The sequence below is a fragment of the Canis lupus genome, chromosome 28 (assembly GCF_011100685.1).
Source record: "Canis lupus familiaris isolate Mischka breed German Shepherd chromosome 28, alternate assembly UU_Cfam_GSD_1.0, whole genome shotgun sequence".
NCBI lineage: Eukaryota > Metazoa > Chordata > Mammalia > Carnivora > Canidae > Canis > Canis lupus.
In genome coordinates, this window is record NC_049249.1 from 36,219,076 (window position 1) to 36,245,821 (window position 26,746).

General features: G+C 46.0%; 2 long non-coding RNA genes and 1 other non-coding gene across 3 annotated transcripts; 2 read left to right on the forward strand and 1 right to left on the reverse strand.

Annotated features, from left to right (window-relative positions):
• Positions 1 to 1,081: 1,081 nt before the first annotated feature.
• Positions 1,082 to 5,756, reverse strand: LOC119866534. The gene is made up of 3 exons (XR_005380315.1): positions 5,568 to 5,756; positions 4,828 to 4,906; positions 1,082 to 1,457 (listed from the first exon to the last, which is right to left on the reverse strand). It is a non-coding gene; the product is annotated as an uncharacterized LOC119866534 (long non-coding RNA).
• A 73-nt stretch (positions 5,757 to 5,829) lies between these two features.
• On the forward strand, positions 5,830 to 13,037 carry LOC119866535. The gene is made up of 4 exons (XR_005380314.1): positions 5,830 to 5,928; positions 11,192 to 11,252; positions 12,478 to 12,602; positions 12,850 to 13,037. It is a non-coding gene; the product is annotated as an uncharacterized LOC119866535 (long non-coding RNA).
• Positions 13,038 to 25,855: 12,818 nt separating this feature from the next.
• On the forward strand, positions 25,856 to 25,962 carry LOC119866637. Its single transcript, XR_005380812.1, has one exon. It is a non-coding gene; the product is annotated as a U6 spliceosomal RNA (small nuclear RNA).
• The last annotated feature ends 784 nt before the right edge of the window (positions 25,963 to 26,746 follow it).

Consider the following 26,746-nt stretch of genomic DNA (forward strand, 5'->3'; position numbering starts at 1 on the left):
AGGGCGTGATCCTGGAGACCCAGGATCGAGTTCCACATCAGGATCCCTGCATGGAGCCTGCTTCTCCCTCTGCCTGTGTCTCTGCCTCTCTCTCTCTCTCTCTCTCTCTGTCTCTCATGAATGAATAAATAAATAAAATATTTTTAAATGGATAAAGAAAAAGATTCCTTACCAATCAGAACCACCTTCAATTCATTCATTCACCGATTCACTTGTTCATTCAGCTCTTAAATATTTGCACTCGTGCACATGCACACACACACACACACACACACTGATACCCAGGGTATCTGCATCTACCAGAGAACACTACTCCTTGGTCTGCTCTCACTCTGGGATCCATGATCTCACCCGCAAACCAAGTATTTTTCATCCTGTGGTCCTGCTCCTGGGTGCAGCTTTCTTTGCCCCCAGGGTTTGTGAGTTGGAACCCGTTGCCTTCTAACAACTGGGAAGGTTTTGTTTGCCTGTTTCAGGTTTGCATTTGAGAAAAGTCTCAAGCACACCCCCGGCCCCCGTCGCATGAGATGTGTTAGTAACTCTACCCAGCAGAACATGAAATGGTTTCTCGAGAGCTGCTCATGATAATAACCTAGAACAATTCCATGAGACATGATCCCGCTTTAGGCCCAGCAAGACCAATTGCATTCCAACAAATGATTTAGAGCTGGCCAAAAAAATCTCTCATAAATAAAATGGAAATGAATAAGCAATGAATTGGCATCTGTTATGGCTTTTGAAAATGTCCAGTTGGCTATGGATAGACTCTGGAGCTACTAACGTTTGTAGTACTTAGGACATCTCCTCGAGGACCACCCCCCACACACACACTCTGGAATTGGGTTCATTTAGCACTGGAAATTTCTTTGCTGAGTCTTTCCTGCCTAACTAGTATTTAATACTATCCCACACATCAACACACATTGAATAACTGCAAGAACTTGAGTCTCCTCTGGAGAAAAGAAGCTCAGGTAATTTACGAGTTAGAAAATGAGACCAAAGCAGAAAACAGTTGATGGAATTGGGACAATTTCACCCAGGGAAGAAACAGACTACACGATGGGTCACTAATTCTGGCAAGTTTATTAAAAGTTATTTCATGTGGGGCACTGACCATCTGGTTTCCCTTTCCTGAGCACTGAGAGGAAATGACTTGCAATTGCATCAGGAAGGATTTTGGTTGGAAAATAAGGAAGGATTTCCAGATGCTTAAGGTTATTAAATACTGGCTGCTGAGAGGCTATAGCATCACCTTCTGGAAATGATTCAGGGAACGACAACTGCTATCAGCCCAGGCCGTTTTAGGAGCAGTCTGAGCAGAGGACGCGGGACAAGTGAGGTGATCTCTCTGAAATGCCTTCCAGAGTTCTTCCTTGTGCTGAAAGTGCCTCTTGCAGGAGGGTACATAATGCCCAGGCTTCCAAAACATTCTTGCTGTTGGATTGCAGAGACCCTTCCTAGGGGCAGAAGGGGGGAGTTATCCGGCCCTGGCCCCACGTCTGTTGTGGGTGAGTCATGGGACCTGTAACATTATCAGGGTCTCTGTGCCCCCTTTGCTCTTTCTGAGCTTCTTAGCAGTGGTCAGGTAAGCCCTCCAGTGAGCGCCACCTGCTGTATGCATCAGTAGCCATTTCTGACCCCCTGGCATTTCCTCCCCTGCACCTGGATCTACTATTCTGCCTCCCTAATTGCAGGGGATGGCACCCACTCCAGGTCGCCATCCCCTGTCCCCTGTCCCTTGCCCACTGTGACTGTTCTAGTGTTGCCTTCAGCTCAAGTCATGATCCCGGGGTCTTGGGAAGGAGCCTTGCATCAGACGGAGCCCAGGGCAGGCCAATCAGAACTTTGCCCAGACTGTTCTACCCAAGGGTGCTGCTTCCTTTGTGGAGACAAGGATGGGGTCCCTGATGCCTGAAGCCATGTCTCCACTACCTGGAGAAAGCTGTTTTCAGAAGAATCCCAGGAGCTGGGAGGTAGAAAGGATGAATATGGAGAAAACTTTGCCAAGCCTCCAGGTCAGCCTGTCGGCCAGCCTCTCCTGCTTTTTCCTTTTAGGTTTCTCGAGTCAAAGAATACTCTCTTTTTCCCCTGAAGCTAATTTGAGTTGGCTTTCTGTTGTTTGCAACCCAAAAGTCCTGATGAATATGGAGTAGGAATGAGGTCCCCAGGATGTGGGTGTTAGCAAGAGCCAAGGGCATTGAAGATAGGGCCATGCTGTTCTGTATTAGAAATGTCCATCAGTGGGGCACCTGGATGGCTCAGTGGTCGAGCATCTGCCTACGGCTCAGGTCATGATCCCCAGGTCCTGGGATTGAGTCCTGCATCAGGCTCCCTGCAGAGAGCCTGCTTCTCTCTCAGCCTAGTCTGGGCCTCTCTCTCTATGTGTTCCTCATGAATAAATAAATAAAATCTTTTTTAAAAAACAGAATCCATCAGAAGTGTCCATTCATCTCTGGAGAGAAGAAGGAAAGGATAGAAAGAAGAGGGAGAAGCAAGGAGTCAAGAGGGCCGACTGCAGGTCACCACCCTGACTGAACTTGCAGAGGATCCAGCGTGCTCCCAAGAGCAGCAGGAGGTGACGCAGGATTTCCAAAAGCTTGCTGCGTGCTGGGGAAGTGAATATTCCCTTGACCCACAAACTTTTGGAGAAAGTTCCACTACGTGCAAGCGGCCTATATTCATGGCAGTCGGAAGGTGGGCAATGAATTCAAAAGAAGGAGTGTCGGGCTGCAGTTGGGCTCACCATCAGGTGAAAATAAAAGGCAACCCCCTAAGAGGCAGAACCTGGAAGGAGAACTCTTTAAGGCAGGAAATCAAGAATTCTGGTCTGACTTCCACCATGGTAAGCTGTGGACCATTTGCAGACAGCTAAGGGGTGGGCTTTTGATTTCCGTGGGGCCCAGAAGAAGTATTTGAGTCATTTGAGTCGCTGTTATCTAGATGCCATGGGACCTAGGGGCCCTGGAAGTAAATAAAATGCTTTCCTCTGGTAATAAGGTCACAGTGATTTAGGATCTATACCTGAGCAGCCCTTAAGCCAGACCCGGTCCCATTTGCATGGGGCATTTTATTTTTTTATTTATTTTTTATTTTTTTATTTTATTTATTTATTTATTTATTTATTTATTTATTTATTTATTTATTTATTTATTTTGCGTGGGGCATTTTATAAGCAAAGGGCGGATGGGGAGCAAGCAAGAAAGGTTTTCCCAAGTCTTTGGGGAGCTGAGCAGGAGGCAGCATCAGAAAGAAATTGTGACCAAGACAGTGTCAGTCAAGCCAACACAATTATCGCCCCTAAATTGTGAAATGGAAGGCAGTAGCTTTTGGAATGACATTGATCTGGGCGAAAATTACCCAGAACACTGTTTTAAGGAACAAGCTACCTTTTTCGACAGTGCTAAGCTGATGCCCAGACTACCTTACCATTACCCTTTAACAAAGAAGATTTAATGTGAGAGAAGCTAAACTTCCATTAAGTCATTTCAAACACCCCGATTCATATTTACTAATAACGATGATTTCCAAAAGCTCATTCCTGCAACCGAGCGGGCGGCGCAGCAGGCCAACGCTGCGCACGGAGTAATCTCCGTGAATAATTGCCTGTCAGCGTTGCATATTAAAGAGAAAACAGCAAGCTTACGAGACAACGCTTTGGTCTGATTTCTAACTTGAAGACACAAAGCAGAAAACTCAGCTTGAGGAAAATGCTTTTAGACTTTCAAGTTTACATGACATTTGGGAGTCTCAGCCCCATAGGAAGGGACTTAGAGCCATCGACGGATGCCCTGAAACTCAGCATTGGATTTCTTTTCTGCATGCCTGTATTGTGAGCCTTTTCTAGGAAGAGGGTTGATAGAAGGAATACGACCCCCAAACATTTTAGAAACACTGAATAAATGGACCTCTACTGGTGCTGCCCAGTAGAATTTTCTGGAATGATGGGAATATTTTCTGTCTGCGCCGTCCAGAATGGTAGCCGTCAGCCACATGTCGCTATTGAGCGCATGAAATATGGCTGGTGCAACTGACCAACTGAATCCTTTATTTTGTCTAATTTTAATTAATTTAAATCCTGAAAGGCGAAATTATAGAAATACAAAACAGATGGTTGTGAGGGACTTGGGGTTGATAGAAGGTTGACCACCAAGGAGCAACCCAAGGGGATATTTTATTTTATTATTTTTTTTTCAAGGGGATATTTTAAAGTGAACAAACTCTTCTGGGTCTTCAGGGTGGTGGTGGTTACTTGACTTTATGCAATTGTCAAAGCCAAGGAACCGTGCATGAAAAATACTGCATGTAGGGAATTTGTTGTATGTGAATTGAAAATAAAAATTTTAAAGATTTAATTGGCTGCAGTGGTTAGTGGCTACCAAACTGGATGTGCAGCTCTAGACTGTCGCTTGAAAAGGCCTACACGTGCTGCCTTCAGCTAAGATCGTGATCGCGGGGTCCTGGGATCGAGGCCCTAGTTGGGTTCCCTGCTCAACAGTGACCCTGCTTCTCCCTCTCCCTCTGCCTGCCACTCCCCTGCTCATGCCCGCTCTCTCTCTCTCTGTCAAATAAATAAAATCTTTGGGGAAAAAAAAGGCCTACATGTACGTGCATCAGCCATGATGTACCTGAGCTCACCTGACCAACAGATTCATTAGCTTAGAAATTGTTGCCCAAACCATCACTGTAATAAAGTGCATTCCTGCCTCACTGACAAGGGCAACAGGCTGAGCACAGGATGTTGACTCCTGTCCCAATCCCTCCATCTCTGCTGAGTGGGCCCAACCCGCCTTGGCTACCACAAAGTCCAGCAAAGCAATCTCGTCGTACGTCTACTGCCACCGTCCCAGGTTCCAGTCTCTCGCCAGTGTTGGGGCTGAGCTCCTGCGTTTGCACCATCCACAGAGTCCTGCAGGCAGAGAATAGGCACGTGGCCTGAACACGCAGTGAGAGCCCGCGGAACCTCCCCTGGCAACAACAGGCATCTTCCCCAGAAGCAATCCCACGACCCTGGCGGACACAGCCCTGGCTCTTTCCCAGGTGAGCCTGCATTTGTTTCCTGGAACCTCCCTGACAAAGTCCTGAAAACCTAGTGGCTTAAAACAATAGAAATGGATTGTCCTGTGGAGGCTAGCAGTTTGAAATCAAGGTGTGGGCAAGGATGGCATATTCTTGAGTGTCCCAAGGGAGACTACACGCCACGGCTCCCTTGTAGCTTCTGGAGGGTTCCAGATGTCCTCAGTGTTTCTTGGCTTGTGGCAGCAGCACTCGGGTCTCTGATTCCACTTCCCCCTTCACATGGCATTCTCTCAGCTGTGTCTCTCTGAATCTCTGTGCCCAAATTTCCCTTTTCTTATGAGGACACTAGAAATTGGTGTTGGGCCCCTCCTAATTCATATACTCTCATCTTAATGACATCTGCAAAGATCCTCTTTCCAAAAAAGGTCATAACCCCAGATAACAGGACTTCAATGTATCCCTTTCACAACTGAAACCTAAGAGATCCCAACCATTGTTGGGACACAGTCCCTTTCCCAGGGTGGAATATTCCAGACCAGATACGGCTTCACCTGACTATCTTTCATTTCATTTGCTTGTGTGTGCACGTGTGTTTTCCACTGCAGTGCTTTTGCCATAATGTGAGTGTCCTGTTCAGGGCAAAGTGGGGTGGTGCCAGGCCAGTGTCTATCCTTAAAATTCGGTGGAAACTTCCCTTTGTTAACCAAAGGGCAGGCCCCTGAGGCATAGGCATGGCCTCTCCTGAGTCAGGGGCCCTTGAGCTGATTGGCCCAACTCTGGCCACCTGAGCAACTGTGGCCAGAGCAACTGTGATGCAATAGACCAGAGAAACTGGGATTGATTGATTGATTCTAACACATGCTTCCTACCACAGGTGACGTTGAGTTAGTTCACTTTTGAGCCTTCTTACAGGTAAAACATTGTGCGTCTCTTTGTTTATTGCTCTCAGAAATGTTATAAGGAGTACAAGTACGTCTTAAGTCCACTCTGAAAACGATCACTTCCTAATTTCTTCTTTCTTTTTTTTTTTTTAAGATTTTATTTATTTATTCATGAGAGATTCAGAGAGAGGCAGAGACACAGGCAGAGGGAGAAGTAGGCTCCACGCAGGGAGCCCGATGTGGGACTCGATCCCGGGACCCCAGTATCATGCCCTGGGCCGAAGGCAGGTGCTAAGCCACTGAGCCACCCAGGGATCCCCTAATTTCTCCTTTCTTTTTCTTCATTAGTCATGTGTACATATAATGCCTACTTCTTGGGCGGTTTCACTCATTGGATAATATACATACTGAGCACCTAGTGGCTAACTGGTAAACATTACCTTCCTGACTTTTTTGCTTTCACTCTTCCACACACATAGGGGCCTTAAAAAACAATTTTTATTTAATATAAAAATGAAGACAAATATAAAGAGTAAATTAAAATATCTGTAATTCCCTCACCCAGATATAATTATTGTTTAAATGCTTATGTATTTTCCTTACAGTCTTTGTTAACGCAAATGTTTACACACACTATTTCTGCCAACTTGGTTTCATTCTGTACATATTTGTTTTGCGACCTCTCTCACTTAACAAGACAGTACATTTTCATATTTAATTAAGTGGTCTTCTAAAGCATGGTTTATAAAGGCTGCAGAGTAATCCGTCGTGGATATAACATACTTCTTCAATGCGTAACCTTTCGTCAGCAATGTTGGCTGTTCCCAATTTTTTACTATTTTGAAGAATATCGTCAGAGGCATTCTTACAGGTGGAGCATTGTGCACCTCTTTGTTTATTCTTCTTAGAAATGTTATAAGGAGGGACACCTGGGCGGCTCAGGGGTTGAGCGTCTGCCTTTGGCTCAGGGCATGATCCCAGGGTCCAGGATCGAGTCCCACATCGTGCTCCCTACAGGGGTCTGCTTGTGTCCCTGTCTCTCTCTCTCTGTGTCTCTCATGAATAAATAAATAAATAAATCTTTAAAAAAAAAAGAAATGTTATAAGGAGCAGAGATATGTCTTAAGTCCATTCTGAAAATGATCACTTCTGAATTTGTCCTTTCTTCTTCCTTCTTTTTTCCCTTCTTTTCATCTCAGCCAGTAACCTGCCCTCTGTGTCCCACTGAGCAAGCAGAAGCCGTCAGAACAAAGTTCAGTTCTTCCGCTGGGGCACTGGGACCTGACCTCCCTGCTACTCAGGGATGCTGCTCCTAGAACCTTCCTTCCTCTCCTGCATCCCCAGATCTCTACTGGATCTGGATCATCCCCAATACCGTGCAAACATGCTGACTGCCCTCCTATACTCATCTTCTGTACCTGCTATAACAAATCACTGCAAACTTTCTGGCTTAAAGTAACACAAATATATTATCTTACTGTCTTGGAGGTCAGAAGTCCAAAATGGGACTTCACTGGGTGAAAATCAAGGTATCAGGGGTTGCATTCCTTTGGAAGCTCTGGGGAAGAATCCATCTCCTTGCCATTTTCAGCTTTGACAGGCTTCTCATATTCCTTAGCTCATGGTCTTTCCTTCCATCTTCAAAGTGAGCAACATATCATGTTCAAATCTCTCTCTGGCTGACCCTTCTGCCTCTCCCTTATAAAGATCCTGTGATGGGACACCTGGGTGGCTTAGTGGTTGAGCATCTGCCTTTGGTTCAGGTCATGATCCAAGGGTCATAGGATCAAGTCCCATATCGGGCTCCCTGCATAGAGCCTGCTTCTCCCTCTGCCTGTGTCTCCACCTCTCTCTATGTCTCTCATGAATAAATACATAAAAACTTAAAAAAAAAAAGACCCTGTGATTACATTGAGCCCACCCAGATAATCCAGGATAATTTCATCATCTCAAAATCCTTCACTTAATCACATCTGCAATGGTACCTTCTGGCATGTAAGGTGAACTACTCAAATATATGGACATCTTTGGGAAATATTATCCTGCCAACATCTACCATCTTACTCCCAGAACCCACTCCAGTTGGACCTTTACCCCCACCCACAAGTGTCCTGCTCCTGCCAGGTCACCTGTGATCTCCATGGTGCCACATCCAGGGGTCCAGGTCTCCTGTGCTCTGATGTCTCTGCTACATTTGATTAACTGATCATTCTTTCCTGCATGGAACATCTTTTAGCTTTTAGGATGCCAGGATTTCTTGGCTTTCCCCTTATTTCACTGGTGGCACCTTCTCAATCTCTCTAACTAAATCCTTCCCCTCCCCTTGACCATTGTGTACCTCAGGATGCAAAATCTTTATCTGCACTGACTCCTGGGGTGACCTCATTTGGTCCTATGATGTGGAACATTACCTACTTACTGATGGTGCCCAAATCCGTATTCCCAGTCCTACCTCTCCTCTGAGCTTGCAGACTCAGAAAGTTCCCTTTGAAACAATAGATGTTGGTGAGGATGTGGAGAAGAGGAACCCTCGTATGCTGTTGGTAGGAATGCAAGCTGATGCAGCCACTCTAGAAAACAGTATGGATATTCCTCAAAAAAGTTGAAAATAGAGCTACCCTCTGACCCTACAATTGCACTACTGGGTAGTTACCCCAAAGATACAAATGTAGTGCTCTGAAGGGATACCTGCACCCCAATGTTTATAACAGCAATGTCCACAATAGCCAAACTATGGAAAGAGCCTAGATGTCCATTGACAGATGAATGGATAAAAAAGATGTGAGAGATACACAGACAGACACACACACATACACACACACACACACCATGGAGTACTACTCAGCCATCAAAAAAGAAATCTTGCCATTTGCAACAACATGGATGGAACTAGAGGGTTGTATGCCAAGCAAAATAAGTCAGTCAGAGAAAGACAATTATTATATGATCTCACTCATATGTGAAATTTAAGAAACAAAACAGAATCATAAGAGGGGAGAGAAAAAATAAAACAAGACAAAATCAGAGAAGAAGACAAATCATAAGAGATTCTTAATCCTAGGAAACAAACTGAGGGTTGCAGGGCAGGTGGATGGGGTAACTGGGTGATGGGCATTAAAGAGGGCATGTAGGGATCCCTGGGTGGCTCAGTGGTTTAGCGCCTGCCTTCAGCTCAGGGCATGATCCTGGAGTCCCGGGATCGAGTCCCAAGTCAGGCTCCCTGCATGGAGCCTGCTTCTCCCTCTGCCTGTGTCTCTGCCTCTCTTTCTCTCTCTCTCTCTCTCTCTCTCTCTCTGTCTCTCATGAATAAATAAAATCTTTTTTAAAAAAACATAAAAAGGAAAATTAAATAAACATATTTTAAATATATCTCAAAAAATACATATATTTAGAAGAGCCCCAGTGAGTGGGCCAGGCAGTGGTTCTGAGACTGGGCTTGCAGCAGAAGCAGCTCAAGACAGTTTTGACAATATCAATGCCTGGATCCTCCCCAGATTGCAAATCAGAACCTCTGGGACACGAGGTGCCAGGATCAGTACATTTTATTTTATTTTTTTAAGACTTTATTTATTCATGAGAGACACAGAGAGAGAGAGAGGCAGAGACACAGGCAGAGGGAGAAGCAGGCTCCATGCAGGGAGCCTGATGTGGGACTCGATCCCAAGTCTCCAGGATCAGGCCCTGGGCTGCAGGTGGCACTAAACCGCTGACCACCCGGGCTGCCCAGATCAGTACATTTTGAAAGTTCTCCAAATGATTCTGCTATCAGGACTGAGAACCACTAGTCAAGTGTAGGAACATGGATAAGGTGAGAAGGAAAAGATACAGAGGCATGAGCCCAAGCTGTCCAGTGATCATTTATGTGGATACTGAAGTATCCACATGGATACTATACGGAGACAGAGCTACAGAGCAAAGAAATCCAGTTCTAAGTACAGATGCTTTCCTGGTCTGGTCTCCTGGGTGTTTTATTGAGATAAGATGGACAGCTCGTGAGGGGTAGTTGGGAGTGTGATCTGACCAGGGGCATGTGAGCCTCTTAGGCTTTCCCTCAAATTCTTCTGTGGCTGGGGTTGAGGCCCAGGAGTGGGATGATCTAAATAAGATCACTCTGAGGTTGAGGCCTCTCTTGTGTCTCTGGTAGGCAGAATAATGGCCCCGTGTAGTGAGTTAGATGGTGTCTCCCCCCAAATCCATGTCTACCCTGAAACTCAGGAAGAGATTCTTTGGAAATAGGGTCTCTGCAGTGAAATTAAGATCATACTGGGTCAGGGTGGCCCTTAACTCCGATGACCAGTGTCTTGATGAGAAGAAAGGACATGAGAGAGGGTACCCATGTGAAGACCATGGCCAAGATTGAAGTGATAAAGCTTCAAGCAAGGAACACCAAAGATTGCTGTAGCCACCCAAAACTAGAAGCAGGAAAGGGGGCACCTGGGTGGCTCAGTGATTGAGTGTCTGCCTTTGGCTCAGGTTGTGATCCCGGGGTCCTGGGATTGAGTCCCACATCAGGCTCCTTGCCAGGAGCCTGCTTCTCCCTCTGCCTCTGTCTCTGCCTTTCTCTCTCTGTCTCTCATGAATAAATAAATAAAATCTTTTAAAAAATAAAATAAAAGGAAGAAGCAGGAAAGGATTCTTCCATAGAAACTTTAGAGGGAGCATAGCCATAGGGACACCCATTAGTCTCTAGAACTGTGAGAGAATAAATTTCTGTTTTTTAAGCCACCCAATTTTTGGCACTTTGTTATAGCATCCCTAGGGCCCCCAAAGATGTCCACATCTGAGTCCCCAGGTCCTATAAATGCATTATGTTTCATGGCAAGGGGGAAATAAGATTGCAGATGGAATTAAGGCTGCTAATCATCTGAGTTTAAACTAGGGAGATTATTCTGGATTATCCAGGTGATCTCATTGTAGTCATAAGGGTCCTTACAAGTGGCAGAGGAAGACAGAGGATTCAGTATCATAAGGATATGATTTTGGAAAGACTCAATTGATCATTGGCTTCAAAGATGAAGATCTGATGAGAGGTTTAGATGTCACATTTCCAAAGAACGTAAACACATATATGCAAAATTTTGCCTTGATTACAAACCTGCTGCAAGGTCAAGCCTGCTGCAATTTCTTATGGTGGAGAGCATGAAGAAGACACCTTATTTCAAAAAGGGATTCTTAAAAAAAAAAAAAAAAAAAAAAAAAAAAAAAAACAAAACAAAAAGGGATTCTTGTCCCACTAACATGTCCCATAAACAAAAATTTCAAATACATAATGGAAGGCCTTTTTATTCCCTCAGGATGAAGATTTCACCTCTGGGAAAGAAGGGAAGAAATCTCTTTTTAAAAAAATGGATCTAGGTATATGCCCAAAACAGTCAAATGCAAAGACTCAGAGTCTTATACACAGTGTCCACAGCATGATTCACAATAGCCAGAAGGTTCCAAGGAAACAACTGAAATGTCCATTGACTGAGGCACAGATAAACAAAACGTGGTCCTTCCATACAACGGAATATTATCCCTCCTTAAACAGGAACAAAATACTGACACTGGCTACGACATGGCTGGACTCGAAAACATTATGCTAAGAAAAATATACACACCAGACACAGAAGAACAAATATTATATGATTCCACTTATATGCTGTGTCTGAACTAAAAAAAAATTTATAGAGACAAAAAGTAGAACAGAGGAGAAAGAGAAAATCAAGAGTAATTGTTGAAGGCGTGCAGAGTGTTCACTGGGAATGAAAAAGTTCTGAACACGAGTAGTAGGGGCAGCTGAACAACAGTGTGAACGTGAATAAAGCCAAGTAGCTATACACTTAAAACAGTTAAAGAACTATTTTATGTTGTGTACACTTTACCATAAGAATAAATAGTCCTCCTCCCAGGACTATTTCCTGGAAGGACTTTCCCAGGAAGCCCTGGGTGGAGAGCCCAGCAAAGACCTAGAAGAACTGTCCACATTAGTATGTAATATAATTTTAAAAGAGAACAAAAGTAATAGGACTAAAAAAATTCTTTGCAAATAAAAACACAAAATGACGACTGACACTCAGCTGCTCTGGGCTGCTCACCTGTAGATCTATTATTCACTCAGTTGACCACTATTTACTAAGGTTTCACACCTGCCGCAGCCGCGCTAGCCGGGGTAGGCAACCGCGCACGAGTGTACCCACTCCTCCCTACCGGTGGCTGGAGGCTGGGTGCCAGGTACGCCGCCAGGTCCCCTTCACAACCAAGTCACTCTCTCTCCCACCTGCCGGGAGTGGGGGCCGTCAGCTGAGTCTCCCCCCAAGTATCACAGAGGCTGTCACCAGGCAAAGATCATGCCTCCCACCTGGGGGCAGCCGCATCCGGGGGCCAGTCTGTGATGGGTGATGGGGTATGAAGGTCAGGCTGAGGGGGCCACCCCACTCCCTCGCCCCACGTGATGGGCGGAGGCCAGTGTCTGGCCCGAGTCCCAGCTCAGAGCCTTCCTTTGCCAAATCCTGCTTCGCCTGCCCCGCACCCCCTCCACCCTGTAAGAGGTTGAAGGCTTCTGGCCCAAAAGCTTCCTGCCCACAAATCTCCTTCACAGGACCCGTTTCTCAGAACTCGACCTCAGACACAGGGGAAGCAACCCCAGATCGTCAACCATGAGAAGACCAACCCCCAGTGCTCCTCACTACAAGGAGAGAGAAAAGTGTCTCCCTGGATGGTCAGGTTGGTCTTGTTTGGGGCGGTGGGGGTGGATTTCATCTGAGATGTGAAGGATGGAAAGGACTTCTGGTGGCCACAGGTGGGAAGGCATTGCCCCAAATGGGACATGTGTGGGCAAAGATGAGAAGTGTGGGAAGGCAGGGCGTGTCCCCCAGGCGGTGGAGAGCCTGCTGGGGCCTGGGGCTGCCGGGGCAGCAGCGAGGGGAGGCGCGAGCCTGGCTGACCTGTCCCTGACCTCACCCCTGTTCAGGCCCAGAGGCCCCTCCCTGATGAGTCAAGAAGGAGTTACCTGCGAACAAGTCAAGGAAGATGTTAGAACCAGAGGAGCATCAGGACCTTGTGATAAAAGAGCTCAGAGAAATTATATATGCACTGAATATGGATGTCTGAGAGGTGGGGAAGATTCCTTGGGGAGATAAATGGTTAAAGGAATCGTAACATCTTGTTCCGAATGCTTCCTTTTATCCGTTCCGTGTAGATACGTACAATGACCTGCAGGAAAAGATGGCAGGTGTTATTGCTAACACCTCTTTTTATAGATGATGATTCAGACAGAGACAGAGAGAGAGAGAGATTAAGCAATTTGTCTAAGGTCAATGACTTGTAGAATTCTGTTCTTGCAGGGCCGTAGGGAAGTAGAGCAGCATACTTAACGCTAACATTAGTAGAATTTATGAATATAGACACTTCTGGGAGCTTAAAAGTAACCCACACCATTTGTGTAACAAACAAGAACACTGAGATCCAAGGAGGTCAACTAGCCCGTCCAAGACCACAGAGCTCTTAGAATTAGACTGGATCCCAATTCATGGAAATCCTTAGGACGGAGCAGCTATGGAAAATTCTGCCCACAACATGGTGGGATTTGGTGTTGAAGCCTCCTTTGGCTTCCCACCAGCTGTATGAGCAGCCCAACAGACACGCACTTGGCTAGGTCCCTATGACTGGTGAGCAGGAGCTCTAGACATTATTACTTCTGTGTGCTCCACTGAGATCCAGAAAGCTCTCAATGTGTTCCACTAGGCAGTGAGATGACATCAAAGTACAACTTTTACGATGTGATGTCTTGTGGCTGGAGGCCCTTGCTATAGCATGTGGGCCTGTCAGGATGCCAGTTCACTCAGCTGTCTAGCCTTATGTCACCTTATTCTATTCAACTTGCCTGGGCCCCAGCAGCATGGACGCCCCACACCGCCCCCCTGAGATAACCGTGTTGTCATGATCTAGCACCTCTACACACACGGTGCTCATTTTCTGGTCTCTGCTTTCCTCTGCTATGCCAGGAAAATCTTACTTCTTCAAGACTCATTTTTTTCTTAAAAATTTTTTTGTGGTGTGCCTGGGTGGCTCAGTCAGTCAAGTATCTGCTTTCAGCTCAGGTCATGATCTCAGAGTCCTGGGATCCAGTCCCATGTCCTGGTCCCTGCTCAGTGGGGAGTATGCTTCTCCTTCTCCCTCTCCATCTGCCCACTTATGCTCTCTCTCTCTCTCTCTCTTTCATGTGGATGAATAAAATCTTTTAAAAAAAATTTTGCGCTCATGTTTATAGCAACAATAGTCACTACAGTGAAGAGGAGGAAACAATACATATGCCCATCCAAGAATGCATGGATAAACAAAATGTGGCCTATTCATACAACAGAATATTATTCTGCCTTAAAAAGGAAGGAAATAGGGGATCCCTCGGTGGCTCAGTGGTTTAGCACCTGCCTTTGGCCCAGGGCATGATCCTGGAGTCCCTGGATTGAGTCCCACGTCGGGCTCCCTGCATGAAGCCTGCTTCTCTCTCTGCCTGTGTCTCTGCCTCTCTCTCTCTCTCTCTCTCTCTCTCTCTCTCTCTCTCTCTGTGTGTGTGTGTGTGTAGCTCTCATGAATTAATTAATTAATTAATTAAAGGAAGGAAATTCTGACACAATGCTACAATGTGGATGAACTTTGAAGACGTTATGCTAAGTGAAATAAGCCAATCATTAAAGACAAATACCACGTGATTCCATATCTGTGAGGTCCCTAGAGTCATCAAATCCACAGAGTCAGAAGGTTGAATGGTTGCCAGGGACTGGTGGGAGGGAGAATTATTATTTCATAGGTGCAGCTTAGGAAGATGAAAAGTTTCTGCAGACTGATTGCACAACAATGTGAATATACTTAACAATCCTGAGCTGTGCACTCAGACATGGTTAAAATGGTAAATTGCATGTTATATGTATTTTGAAATACAAAAAATTTGAATACAAATACAATTTGGGAAAAAAAAAAAAAAGCCTATCCTCTGCAAAGTATTCCTTGAGTCCCCACATGGGTGATCCACTCCCACCCAGGTCTCTCCAGGGTTCTCTGGACACACTTCCATTGATGTGCTGGTACTGCTACCGTGTAATTACTTACTGATGTGCTTCCTTCCACCAACTAAGGGATCTATTAAGAAAAGGATGGCCTGATTGCTTTGGTCTCTGTAGCCACAGCCCCTATGCAGTTGCCTGTACATGGCCAGGGCTCAGCCAGTGTTTGCTGATCAATTAGGACCCTAAGTAGGATGTTACCATGAGGTGTCAAGCCGTCCCAGCTCTTTGATATGATCATAGGTCCGTGGAGACTCAACCTGGTGCTTCTACAACTGACAAGTCATTTATAAAGAATTGGCTTGACAGATTGAACACTTTCCCCTTGAAAAATGGAGATGAATAAGAAAATATTGAGCATCCTGAAGCAATTGGATGATTTACAGCGACATTAACGAGAGCTGAGCCCTGCCCAGCTCAACTTTGCTTTGTTGGCATCTAATGCACCTCCATAGCCTTCCTCCCCTTATCGAGATCTGCAATCCACAAGCCTATAAATATTGTAGTAGCATATGACCAGGGGTGTCAGAGATGTCAGCCGTGGTGATAAAAGTGTCTATCGAAGAAGCTTGAGGGTGCATCGCGGTGAAGGATGGACTGGAGACAGTCCATGGCGAATGTTAATTACAGGGCTGGGTTTGGGATCCAGGCAGAGAGGCTGCGGTGGAGGGTGGGAGGAAGGGGGGACCAGGGCCAAGGGCTGTCCTGGGTCGTTCCTCATTCCTCCACCCCGAGTTGTTTGCTGCCTCAGTGCTCGCGCTTCGGGCCCAGTATTGAGGTGTTATTGGGTCTCCACGTAGGTCCCGCATGTTTTCATAGTTCCCCAGTTCTTACACCATCTCCACCTCATCCCTGTGGTCAGCCTCTGGCCTTGGCTGTGAAGAGGAACCAGCTGGCTGGGGCAGGTGCCCCTCAGATGGGTGAGCCGTAATCCCAGGGGTCATCAGTGGGAATGGGGTGAAGGGGTGGGAGCTGATTGGAAATGTGTCTCAGAGTCAAGATCATCCAGATGGTCCGGAACGATTCATGCAAGAACCTCTGGGGAATAAGGGTTTGAAAGGGGTCTGAAAGCAAACAGCAATGCCTGCCCACAACCGAAGGCTTCGCTGACAGCAATAACAGTCATAACTTACACTGGCTGAACTTACTTCGTTCGGTCTAACAGTAATAACCTACATCGGCTCAGTGGTAAGCACTGCGCTACGCGTTTTTAATGGACTATCTCATTGAGTCCTCCAATAACTCCATAGAGCATATTCATTAGCTCCACTTTCCTGTTAAGGAAACCGAGGAACTGAGAGGCCAGGTGACCTGCTCTAGGACCTGTGTGATGCCTGGATGGGGACCAGCTTGGGGAGGCTGGACAGAACCATCATAAATCAGGATAAAGAGCCGCAACCCTGGGGCTGGGTCGCTGTGAAAACACACGCTGGAGATGTGCCAGTGATTGTAGGCAGATGGTCAGATGCTGTGACTAAAATACCATCCAGGTGCCAAGCATTCATATTAATCAGAGGGTAGGTTGATATTTCAGTAAAGGGGCCATAGAGAAAGAGGCTACAGAGACAGTCCCGACCCGAGACAGTGAGTTCCAGGTAGTGAGACCACCTGGCTGCACACAATGCCCGAGTGACCCAGAGCAGCTGTGCCAGCAGGGAAGGCAGGCTCCTACCCCTGGGGTTCACTCACACACACTCCAGCAAGACCTTGGCTGCACACATGGGGTGTCCCGATCTGATGATTCATAGACATTCAATCCTCAGAGGAAAGAAGGCAGGTCCTTGGCAAGAATCCTCAACCTGCCCCTTCTTCAGAATCTGTAATGAAATCTGCCTGAAATTACAGACTTAATTTTTAACGATCACTCGGTAGAACTTGAAAAAGACCAAGGCGCGTTCCCAGTAGATACCGGGGGAGATACATTCACTGGGATGACTTGAGATGGGCCACGTGAGTGGAACCCATACTATGTTTCACGCTCGGCACATATTTAGTTGACCCTGCGTATGCCAGGTGCTGGGCTGGGTCCTGGGGCTACCCGATCAAATAAGACGTGGGCTCAGTTTCAGTAACAGGTCAGTCAGCTGTGAGGTTGCAAGAAGCCCCGTCATGGGAAGTGATGGGAATCCACGTGGAGCTCTGCGGGATCATAGCAGAGCTGCCACTTGGTTTGGGGGCGCCTGGAAGCCGATGGTGAGGCTGGGGGCTACTTGGGAGGCGTGAAGCGTGCAGGCAGGGGAGTGGGGAATAAGACAAAGAGAGGAAAGCACGGATGATCCTGCACTCTTGAGCCAGCTACGCTGTGGGATGAAGGTGCTTCACCCTGCGTGGGGAGCCAGGAGCCAGTGTACAATGCCCCCCTGTGAGCTGTCCCAGGGAGGACGAGACGGACGAGCATTTATGTATCACCTCCCAGCCTTCATCTGCTAAGGCTGCTCCCAAGGGCTTTAATTCTCTGGCACCTCTGACCTGCCACACAGGTGACAGCTCGAGTGGCAAGGAGAACCCCTTGGGGGCAGCGGAGGAGGAGCGTATGCTGGCGCTGGGACTCCAGCCAGTCTGCACTGCAGTGGCAAAGGTGAGGGCACGCGGCTGGCACACTCGGTGTCCATCCAAGGGTCACGCCTCTCCCAATGGTTATTTTTAAGGCGTTCATCTGGCCTCTCAAACTAAAACATAAACCTGTCCAAAGACAAAGGCCATTGCTCTGCCTCTTGGCATCCATTCCCACAATATTGCCACCTGCTTGACCCTGTGCCCTGCGTCAGACCTGGCCGGTATAATTCATAATTCCCCCTAAGGATTCCGCTATGAGGTCATCAGCTGTTTTCCAGAGAAGGAAACGGAGTCAGGGCTTCTGCCTGTGGCCTGTGGGGGTTGTGCACAGTACACCTAGGGGCTGCTATTCGTGCAGACTTCTATATGAATGGAGCCTTCTAGAGTTGAGCAGTGTGCAGCCTGTGCAACATGTTCAGGAGCCCTGTCTGAGAAAGGTTAAGCTGCTTGCCAAGCATCCTACTACTAGGAATAGGCCGCTCCAAAGCCCCAGCTCCTAGTCCCTGTCTCTTCCTGGGGAAGGCACGTCATAAATGCCCCACGACAGCACAGGGCTCCCATGGAAAACCCACCTTAACTCTTTCAGTCCCTCCAGAAGCCGCTGAGTCATCCAGCAGGGATATGTCATTGGTCAAGGGCGGAAGGAGGAGGAGCCGGCACCGGGAGCTGGGAAGGAGCACCCAAAAGATCAGAAGGGAACCCCGAAAGAGTGGTCTCCCAGAAGGCAGAAGAAGGGGGTGTTTCAGCAGGAAAGAGCAGCCCACTGTGAGGACCTCCAAGAAGCTGTATGTGCACAAAGGGGAGCCCATTTGCTTGGAATATGGAGCTCCTGTGTGACCCCAACACAGGTACCATTACTGGGGGGTACACAGGTACCATTATGTGAGGCCTGTGTGCAGTGAGGTCAGGAATGGGAGAGACAGCATAGACGTTTATTTCAAGTGCAGGTTTGCAGGTTGACGGGGAAGAAAGTGGTGGAGCAGGGGATGGGGTGCAGGAGCCCAGCCCTTACTGTGACCAGGGTGCTGGGGTCCAGAGCCCCGGGACTCTTTACTGAATTGGGAGGAAACCCCCGAGAATGTGGCTCCTAGAAACCAGGAGCACAGTGGGAGCAGGGGGGTGGGTGTGGCATGGGCTCAGATGCAGGACTGGATGGTTTAAGGGAGACCTTTCAGGAGTCCCAGGAGGGTCACCTGTAATCCAGTCCAACATCTACAGGCTGGGAGTATGTCCCTCTTCTCGCCTGGGTGCACTCTCTCTTGCAGGGTTCTGTTTTCAGAGCCCCCCTGACTTATTTCCATGTTACTTCAGGGGACCCTCCTGAAGCAACAGTGCTCCCAGCTGATGGGGGGCTGGATGTGGATCATTCAGGTAGTTTACCAAGAGTTACAGGAAGGAGGGACTGTGTTGGTCTGCCCTTCTTTCTGCATACTCTCCCAGACGACGGCACTGGGCTCCAGGCTCTAAATGCTGTGTGTTTGACACCCTCTCCTCCTGTCCATATCTCTTGCCCTCATCACCTCCAGAAATTCCAGCCCCCAGATCCGACAGCCAATGGCATGGCTCTTGGATGCCTTGGAATAATCTCAGCCTTCACAGGGAAAACAGAATTTGTATTTCCTACAGTTATGCACCATCCACACCTTCCTGTATCCCTTCCGTCTCTGTATCCCATCCCACCCCACCCAGATTTTCAAGCCAACTATCTAGGAATCCTCATGGAGGTCCCCTCCATTCCTCACTCCCTCTCTGCCTGCAGCCCAGTACAGGTCCTGCCATAACCCCCACTACCAGTGAGACCAGGACACCCTGATCCCCAGAGATCTTCAGCACCTCCTAGTGGGTCTTCCTGCCTGGACTCTTGGACCCTCTTCAATTTATTCACAGTAGAGCTGCTGGTGGATTTTTAAAGAACATTAAACCTGTCACTACTCTTCAGCCTAAACACACAAGGCTGGCTACGACATCTAGAATGAAACTCAGCCCTGTCTCCCTCTCAGGCCTGATCTGCCCCGTCCTCCACTGTTAATTCTTTGCCAGCCATATGGCTGTGCCTCTTCCTTGAACACACCAAGCCCACCCTTCCTGCTGGCTCTGGGCTCTCCACAGTCCCGTTCCTCAGAATGTGCTACCCCACCTAGGCACTGGGGAGTCGTGTCTTAAAGGTCCTTCGGGATCTCTTTTATGTCCCCACCACCACCATCACAACCGTGTAACTCTCTGCAAAGCCCTTAACCCATCTGCTTGGTTTCTTGTTTATATTGTGTGTTTATTATCTGTTCCCTCCCTGCCTTGCTCACCACAGTCATACCCGTGCTTGGGGTCTTGACTGAGCATGATGGTCTCAAGAACCACTTGAAGGGTTAAGATAGAATGGATATCTGAACTGACCCAAACAGAGGGGAACCAGACTGTGAAGTCTCTTTCAAAAATGGGCATCCCCAAGATGAGAACAAGCCATCTACAGGCCAATGAGGTCATCGTTCTTCTAATCCCCAAAGAACAAAGATTAATGAAAGTCATGCCTGCAAGTCCAGACAAGGACCCTTCCTTCTAATTCCTCCTTGAAATCAATCTCATCATTGTAATGAGCACATTTAACATTATGGCCAACTTGAGCTTGATGGTAAATCAATAACACGAGGAATCACAGAGAAGAACGAGCCCATGGTATAATCTGTAGGCTCAAAACTTCAAAGAAATGTTACTGCTACTTTCACCCTTGGCTCTTGGAGCTGGCCGCTGGGGGCTGTGCAATGAGTAATAGCCTCATAATTGTGCCATGGATCAACCGTCTGTGTTCTCTTTCACTGGGATTCGGATTTTGATCTGTCATATTTTAGTAATTACAATTCAGGATTATATTTCAGGAAGAAAATGTGTTTGAAGCCAAAAGTATAGATCTTAAGTTTAGTCATTAAAAAAAAATGCACCAACCCAAGAGAGGTTTTGTGAACCTCTATGGGATAACAATCTAGAAGCCAGAGTGGCCTATAGCTGGGCCAAGTCAAAATTTAATGCTATTCCTATTCAAATGGACGAGTTCTTTGGATGTTGTTTGTGAAAGGGAGATAAATGCAAAAAGATCTCCGAAGGCCAAGGAGCCATATGACCAAGGAAGAGGGCAGGAAGTCCAGCTTGACAAGAAGTGGTTTCTGAAGGGGACATAGGGATGACAGAAGCATGTCGTAGGCTGCCCCAAGACAGTAAATCACCATGCCCCACATCTTGTGTTAGACCCGCTTTTATCATCCTGGAGGTTGGCAACTAGGTGCTCTTAGCCCTCTCTTCAGAGCAGATCAGGATAGCAGGCCCGAGGGTGTCCTTAAGGATGTGGTTAGACAAAAAGAGAGACTGAGGGAAGGGGTCTGTGCTCTAGAAGGCTCCAGATCACAGAGCAGTCATCACGGCGGGTTTGACCAAAGTAGCCCCAGATGTGAAAAGAAGACAGTATAATAAGAACGACTAGGGTTTATTAACAAAAAATATGCAGGGCTTTTTCTCCGGGGGGTCCATTTTGCCCTTTGGCACAGTTGGCATTCTCAGACTCCATACGACAAATAGCTATAGGCTTTCATCTTAAAATTCTGATGTTAAGATCTTTTTTTGGTGGGAGCAGGGCTGAGTGGCTCAGTTGAAGTGTCTGCCTTCAGCTCAGGGTCCTGGGCTCCCTGCTCAGGGGGGAGTCTACTTTTCCCTCTGCCCCTCCCCCACCTTGTGCACTCTCTCTCTTGCTCTGTCTTAAATAAATAAATAAATAAATAAATAAATAAATAAATAAATAAAATCTTTTTTAAAAATATTTTTTTTTTGGGATCCCTGGGTGGCGCAGCGGTTTAGCGCCTGCCTTTGGCCCAGGGCGCGATCCTGGAGACCCAGGATCGAATCCCACGTCGGGCTCCCGGTGCATGGAGCCTGCTTCTCCCTCTGCCTGTGTCTCTGCCTCTCTCTCTCACTGTGTGCCTATCATAAATAAATAATAAAAAAATTAAAAAAAAAAAATTTAAAAATATTTTTTTTTAAAGTAGGCTTCATGCCCACCATGGAGCTCAACACAGGGCTCAAACTCACACCATGAGATCAAGACCTGAACAGAGAACAAGAGTTGGACACTCAACCAACTGAGCTACCTAGGTGCTCCTGATTTTAAAATCTTCATGCATTTTCTAGTATGTGCTGGCTTAAAGCCTGAGGAGAATAGCATTATTCGTGTTGTCTTAAGTTCTAATAGTCAACTCAATATCTTTGTATTCTAGGTGTTGGTTCTGTGACTTAGAGATGTGGGTTGGATGGAGTGACCCCTCCTTACCCACCGTGTGAATCCTGCTTTAGGATCCATTCAACAGCCAGAGATCTAGGTAAAGGATCTTGGCTTTTGTGTAGTCTCTTATCTCCCATGTGTTCTACAAATTCCTATCCTTCTTCCCTGTCTGGGGTCAGGCTTTCAACACTTCTTACCTGGTGAGAATCACCTGCTTCACTGCTCAGACTCCTTGTCCTCCAGACTGGCATCTTCAGTCCAGCCTTCCATTGCAGCCCCTGCTTCTGTTCTAAGGTACAAATACAGGGACACCGGGGTGGCTCAGTTGGCTAGGCATCTTACTTCTTTTTTTTTTTTTTTTTTTTTTTGCATCCTACTCTTGATTTCATCTCAGGTCATGATCTTAGGGTTGTGAGATCAAGCCCTGCATCCAGCTCTGTGTTGAGCAAGGAACCAGCCTAAGATTCTCTCTCTGCCCTACCACCTTCCTCTCCAAAAAAAGTAAATAAGGTACAAATACACTCATGCTGATACTCACTCAACATGGAGGGGTGCCTCTAGGGGAATCGTTAGAATGAGAGACTGAATCTGCCATGATTGTCGCCTTTCCCACCTTGACCTTCACCCTTCTACGCTTCCAGTTCCATTTCATGGCTCCCTACCCTTCTGGGTCACCCACATTCCACCTCTGCTAGACCACAGGTGGCTTTGTGGCTATAATCACATTCACGTTTTCTCTTCTGGAAGGGTGTTTCCTCCTCTGTCCAGTTCACTTTTACTCATCCCCCAAGGGGTAGTGTTACCTCTGCTGGGGAGTCATGGATTCTCAGACTTGACTCCAGGTCTCTTCTCAGTGTGCCCATCATCCCCAGAGCATACAATATGCTCCCAATGAACAATTCACTGGTTCACGTGCGGCACTTAACTGTGATCTCTCAGAGGGCAGGGCAGGGTGTTTCCTGGCACATAGCAGCCATTCAACACATGCTGGTTGAATGACTGTGGAGTGGATGAATGGCTGGGACAAGATCTGTTCTTATGGTTATTGCCAAAAGCTTTTTTGCAAAATGACAGTGCCTGTCACCTGGGCCAAGAGAAACCAGAAAAGAAGCCAGTGTCCCAGCCTGGAGGGCAGAAAATTAGAGGGCAGGTGGATGCACTTGTAGGGGCCATCAAGGAGGTGGCCACAGGAATCAAAGGGAGAAACTGTCCTTAAGATACAAACATGGGAGGCTCTAACTCGGGTTTTAGCCTTTAGTTTTCTCAACATGGACATTTGCTCCAAGACACCATAAATAGAAACAAAGAAAAGGATTGGAAAAGGAATTTGAGACAAAGATTTAAAGAACTTTGGTATTTAAAAAGAATAACCAAATTAAAGGAGAGGCCCTGAGGTAAATAAAGAACGTGTTCATTCAACACAGGACTGATGGGGAGACATCCAGGGACTCTGCAGTGCCATTTCCCTGAGCAGGCATCGACACTAGGAGCCGGAGGGCGTGGGATTCCCTCTGGAGGAGTGACAAGAGGAATCTCCATCCATCTAGTTTGCCTTCGTGCCGTCCTGAGGATCAACAAATCACTGACATCTCAAAATTTCTGCTGCAAGAGCAAAGGCAGGCCAGAACTATCACCAGAAAGCCACTAAACATCCCCACTGCACCTGGAAGGGGCACAAGCCAGATATGCTCTGGCTGACGTCCCCATGTGCCAGGTCCTGGACAGCAACACTGCAGGTCCAGAAGCTGAACCTAGGATTGATCGGACATAGAAACACACTCACATTAACAAAATTTCCAAGAGGTATATGTATAGATCAGAACAACCTGAGAAATAAAGTGCTAAGAAATAAAATGCCAAGTAGCCCATAATCCTCATGCCTACAGATCTGTGTACACTCCCTCTAAAGTCACACTGCCAAGTGAGGGGCACTGGGGGACACGGAGTCTAGCAAAGGCTACTGGTTTGGTGACCCTAAGCCTAATGCCAGGGGACTCTGCTAGCCAACAGCCTTGTCTCCACAGTAAGGTGGGATCTCAGCTACTCAGCAGAGACTTGGATTTGGGAGCATCTGGATGGCTCAGTCAGTTAAATGTCTGACTCTTGATTTTGGCTCAGATTATGATCTCAGGATCAGGTTGTGAGATCCAGCCCTTCATTGGGCTCCACATGCTCAGCCTGCTTGAGATTCTCTCTCTCCCTCTCCCTCAGCCACTCTGTCTCCTTCTTTTCCTCCCCCTGTATGCTTGGAGAAATGTTCTCTCTCTCTCTCTCTTTCTCTCTCTCTCTCTCTCTCTCTCGAAGAAGAAGAAGAAGAAGAAGAAGAAGAAGAAGGAAAAGAAAAAAGAAACTTGCATTTGAATGGACTTTTTTAATTTAATTTAATTTTTTTTTTTTTGCTTTCTGCCTATACCTCTTCTGGCCCCTCTCTTCCTCAGAAAGGACGTAGGGGATTAGGTTTAAGTAAGACTTTTGGAAATAATACCCAAACTAGTTGATGTCATAGTTTGGAGCTCCCAAAAGCAGATACTGTGATAAAGACTTGGGTGAAGATAGTTTTTTGGAAGATGATCCCAGGAAGCACAAGGGAGGACATGAGGAAAGGGAGCCAAGGAAGGGAGAAAAGTCAAAGGTTCATTAATGATCAGGATGCTCCTTGTTCCTCACTAGGGCCCATCTGAGATACCATGGGAAGCAAGCCCAGTAAAGTATACTTCCACTAATTCCCTTCTCCATTGGTTGAAGCTTATTCCTGGAGGCATTTACTATCCCCCGTACCTCCAAGCTATGCTTCAAGTACCAAACAAAGCCTTCAAGCAGAGGGGAAGAGAGAGAAACCAGAGTCCATGGATGCTTGGAATCATCTGTAAGTGCCTAGGAATTCACAGGCACCCACTCGGACTGTGCTGTAGCTGACACCTCCCCGGCCACTGCTCTGGGATCGTGGTCCCACAGCATTCAGCCCAAGAATTCAAGCCCAAGAATGGAAATGATACTCATTGAAAAGGTTGTTCTTTTTTTCCCCAATGGTTTCATTTACTGTGAACTATAAATGATTCATAATTTGATTTTCCCCACTTGTCACAAAATGTGAATTTTCAGTTCATTTTAAAGATTAATTTTTAAACTTAAACCAACCCCTAAAAAAGTAGTGATATTTAAAATCATCTTTCAGTTCATTTCTATTTTAATATAGAAATTAACAGACCTTCTCAAGATTTAAGATTCTGTCTTTTTATTCAATTAATAGCTTACAATTAAACATTTATTATTGCTATTAAGGACAACTAAAAAATTATTAATTGTGCCTAAATTACAATCAAGTCAAAATTTTCCAAATGAAGATATAATACTAAAACATTTACCCTCCTTTCTGCTTATGATATAATTACAGAGACAGTCAACCTACTATTTATCTAGAGTATTTATTCAACCACATTATAAACCATTAATTTTTAGAGAAAGTTTAGTTACCAAACACTCTTGGCTTATGCTTGAGTGTCTAGAGTATAATCTTTATTGTTCTTCCAACTGTGATAGTGAGTGGCAGTGACAAAATTTCTGATATCTGCCACTTGTAGCTGAAGTGCTATGATGGAAGAAGTGTACCATGATTTAAAGCCAACAAAAAAAAAAAAAAAAAAAAAAAGCCAACAAAAAAGCAAAGGCATAGGAGAATTCCAAGAACAGTATTTGAAACCTGCAGCGGTATATGCCCCTTCCAACAGATAGTGAACACAGGGGCTTCAGGGAAGAAGGTTGGAAGGGCTGTAGCAGCTCGAGCCCTAGGAATGCTCCAAATGGCCCTGCTGGGATTTGCTTCTAGAACAGGGCACACACAGAGGAGAAACCTCAGGAAATGAATCAAAACTGTCCAGGACGGGCAATAGAGACAAATGTGAAGAGAAGATCCAGACCACAGTGGGGAAGGGGACTGGATCCAGGAAAGTTTGCTCAGAAAGCAAGGCACCGTATGTTTGAACAATATGCAAAAACAACAGAGTGGGGAGCTCTCTAGATTTAGAAAAGCTTTTCTGAACACTTCTTCAATTGGAAAGTTCGGGAGAACCAATTCTACTTAAAAACGAGTAACAGATGTGCTTATTTTAGCAGCACATATACTAAAATTGGAACGATGCAGAGAAGATTAGCATGGCCTCTGTGCAAGGAAGACACTCAAATCTGTGAAGCATTCCATATTAAAAAGAGAGAGAGAAACAGAAAATATTGAGGTCAAATCCCATACAAAATGACTATAATAGAGTAAGAAGCAGAATAAACATTCATACAGACAATCAAAGCATGCCAGAAAGATGTGGCAACGGAACAGATCTGAATTAACCTATTATCTCAAAATAAGCTAAAATGATATAACATATGGGTAAACAATACTTAGGAAGACCCAGAAATGAGATAACAAACTCACAAAACAATTAGAAGTCAAAGAAAAGTTTATATCAAAATGAAGCCTAAATTAGAAGGAACATAGTAGTGAATAGACAAAAATCGTTCCTGAAAAGAAATAGCTGATTAAAAAAAAAGAAGAAGAAGAAGAAGAAATTTAAATCAGAAATAAATTTTAAAAGGGTGCCCGGTAACCCAGTAGATTGGGTGTTTGACTCTTGGTTTCAGCTCAGGTCATGATCTCAGGGTCATGAAATTGAGCCCCACCTTAGGCTTTGCACTTAGAGCGGAGTCTGCTGGAGATTTTCCCTCTTCCTCTGCCTCTCCTCCCATTCCTGCTCCTGTTATCTCTCTCTAGAATAAATAACAAATAAATCTTTTAAAAAAATTTTTTTTAAACCTTTGAGAAAAAATAATGAGTATTGAAAATAGGCAAAGAAGATTAAACATGCAGATAATAGAAGTCCCTTAAAAAGATAATAGAAGCAAGGGAAGAAAGATATTAAAAACATAATTCAAAAAAATTCCTAGAAATTAAAAAAAGGATATGAGAGTCCAAATTGAAACAGCATAGTGCAAACCTG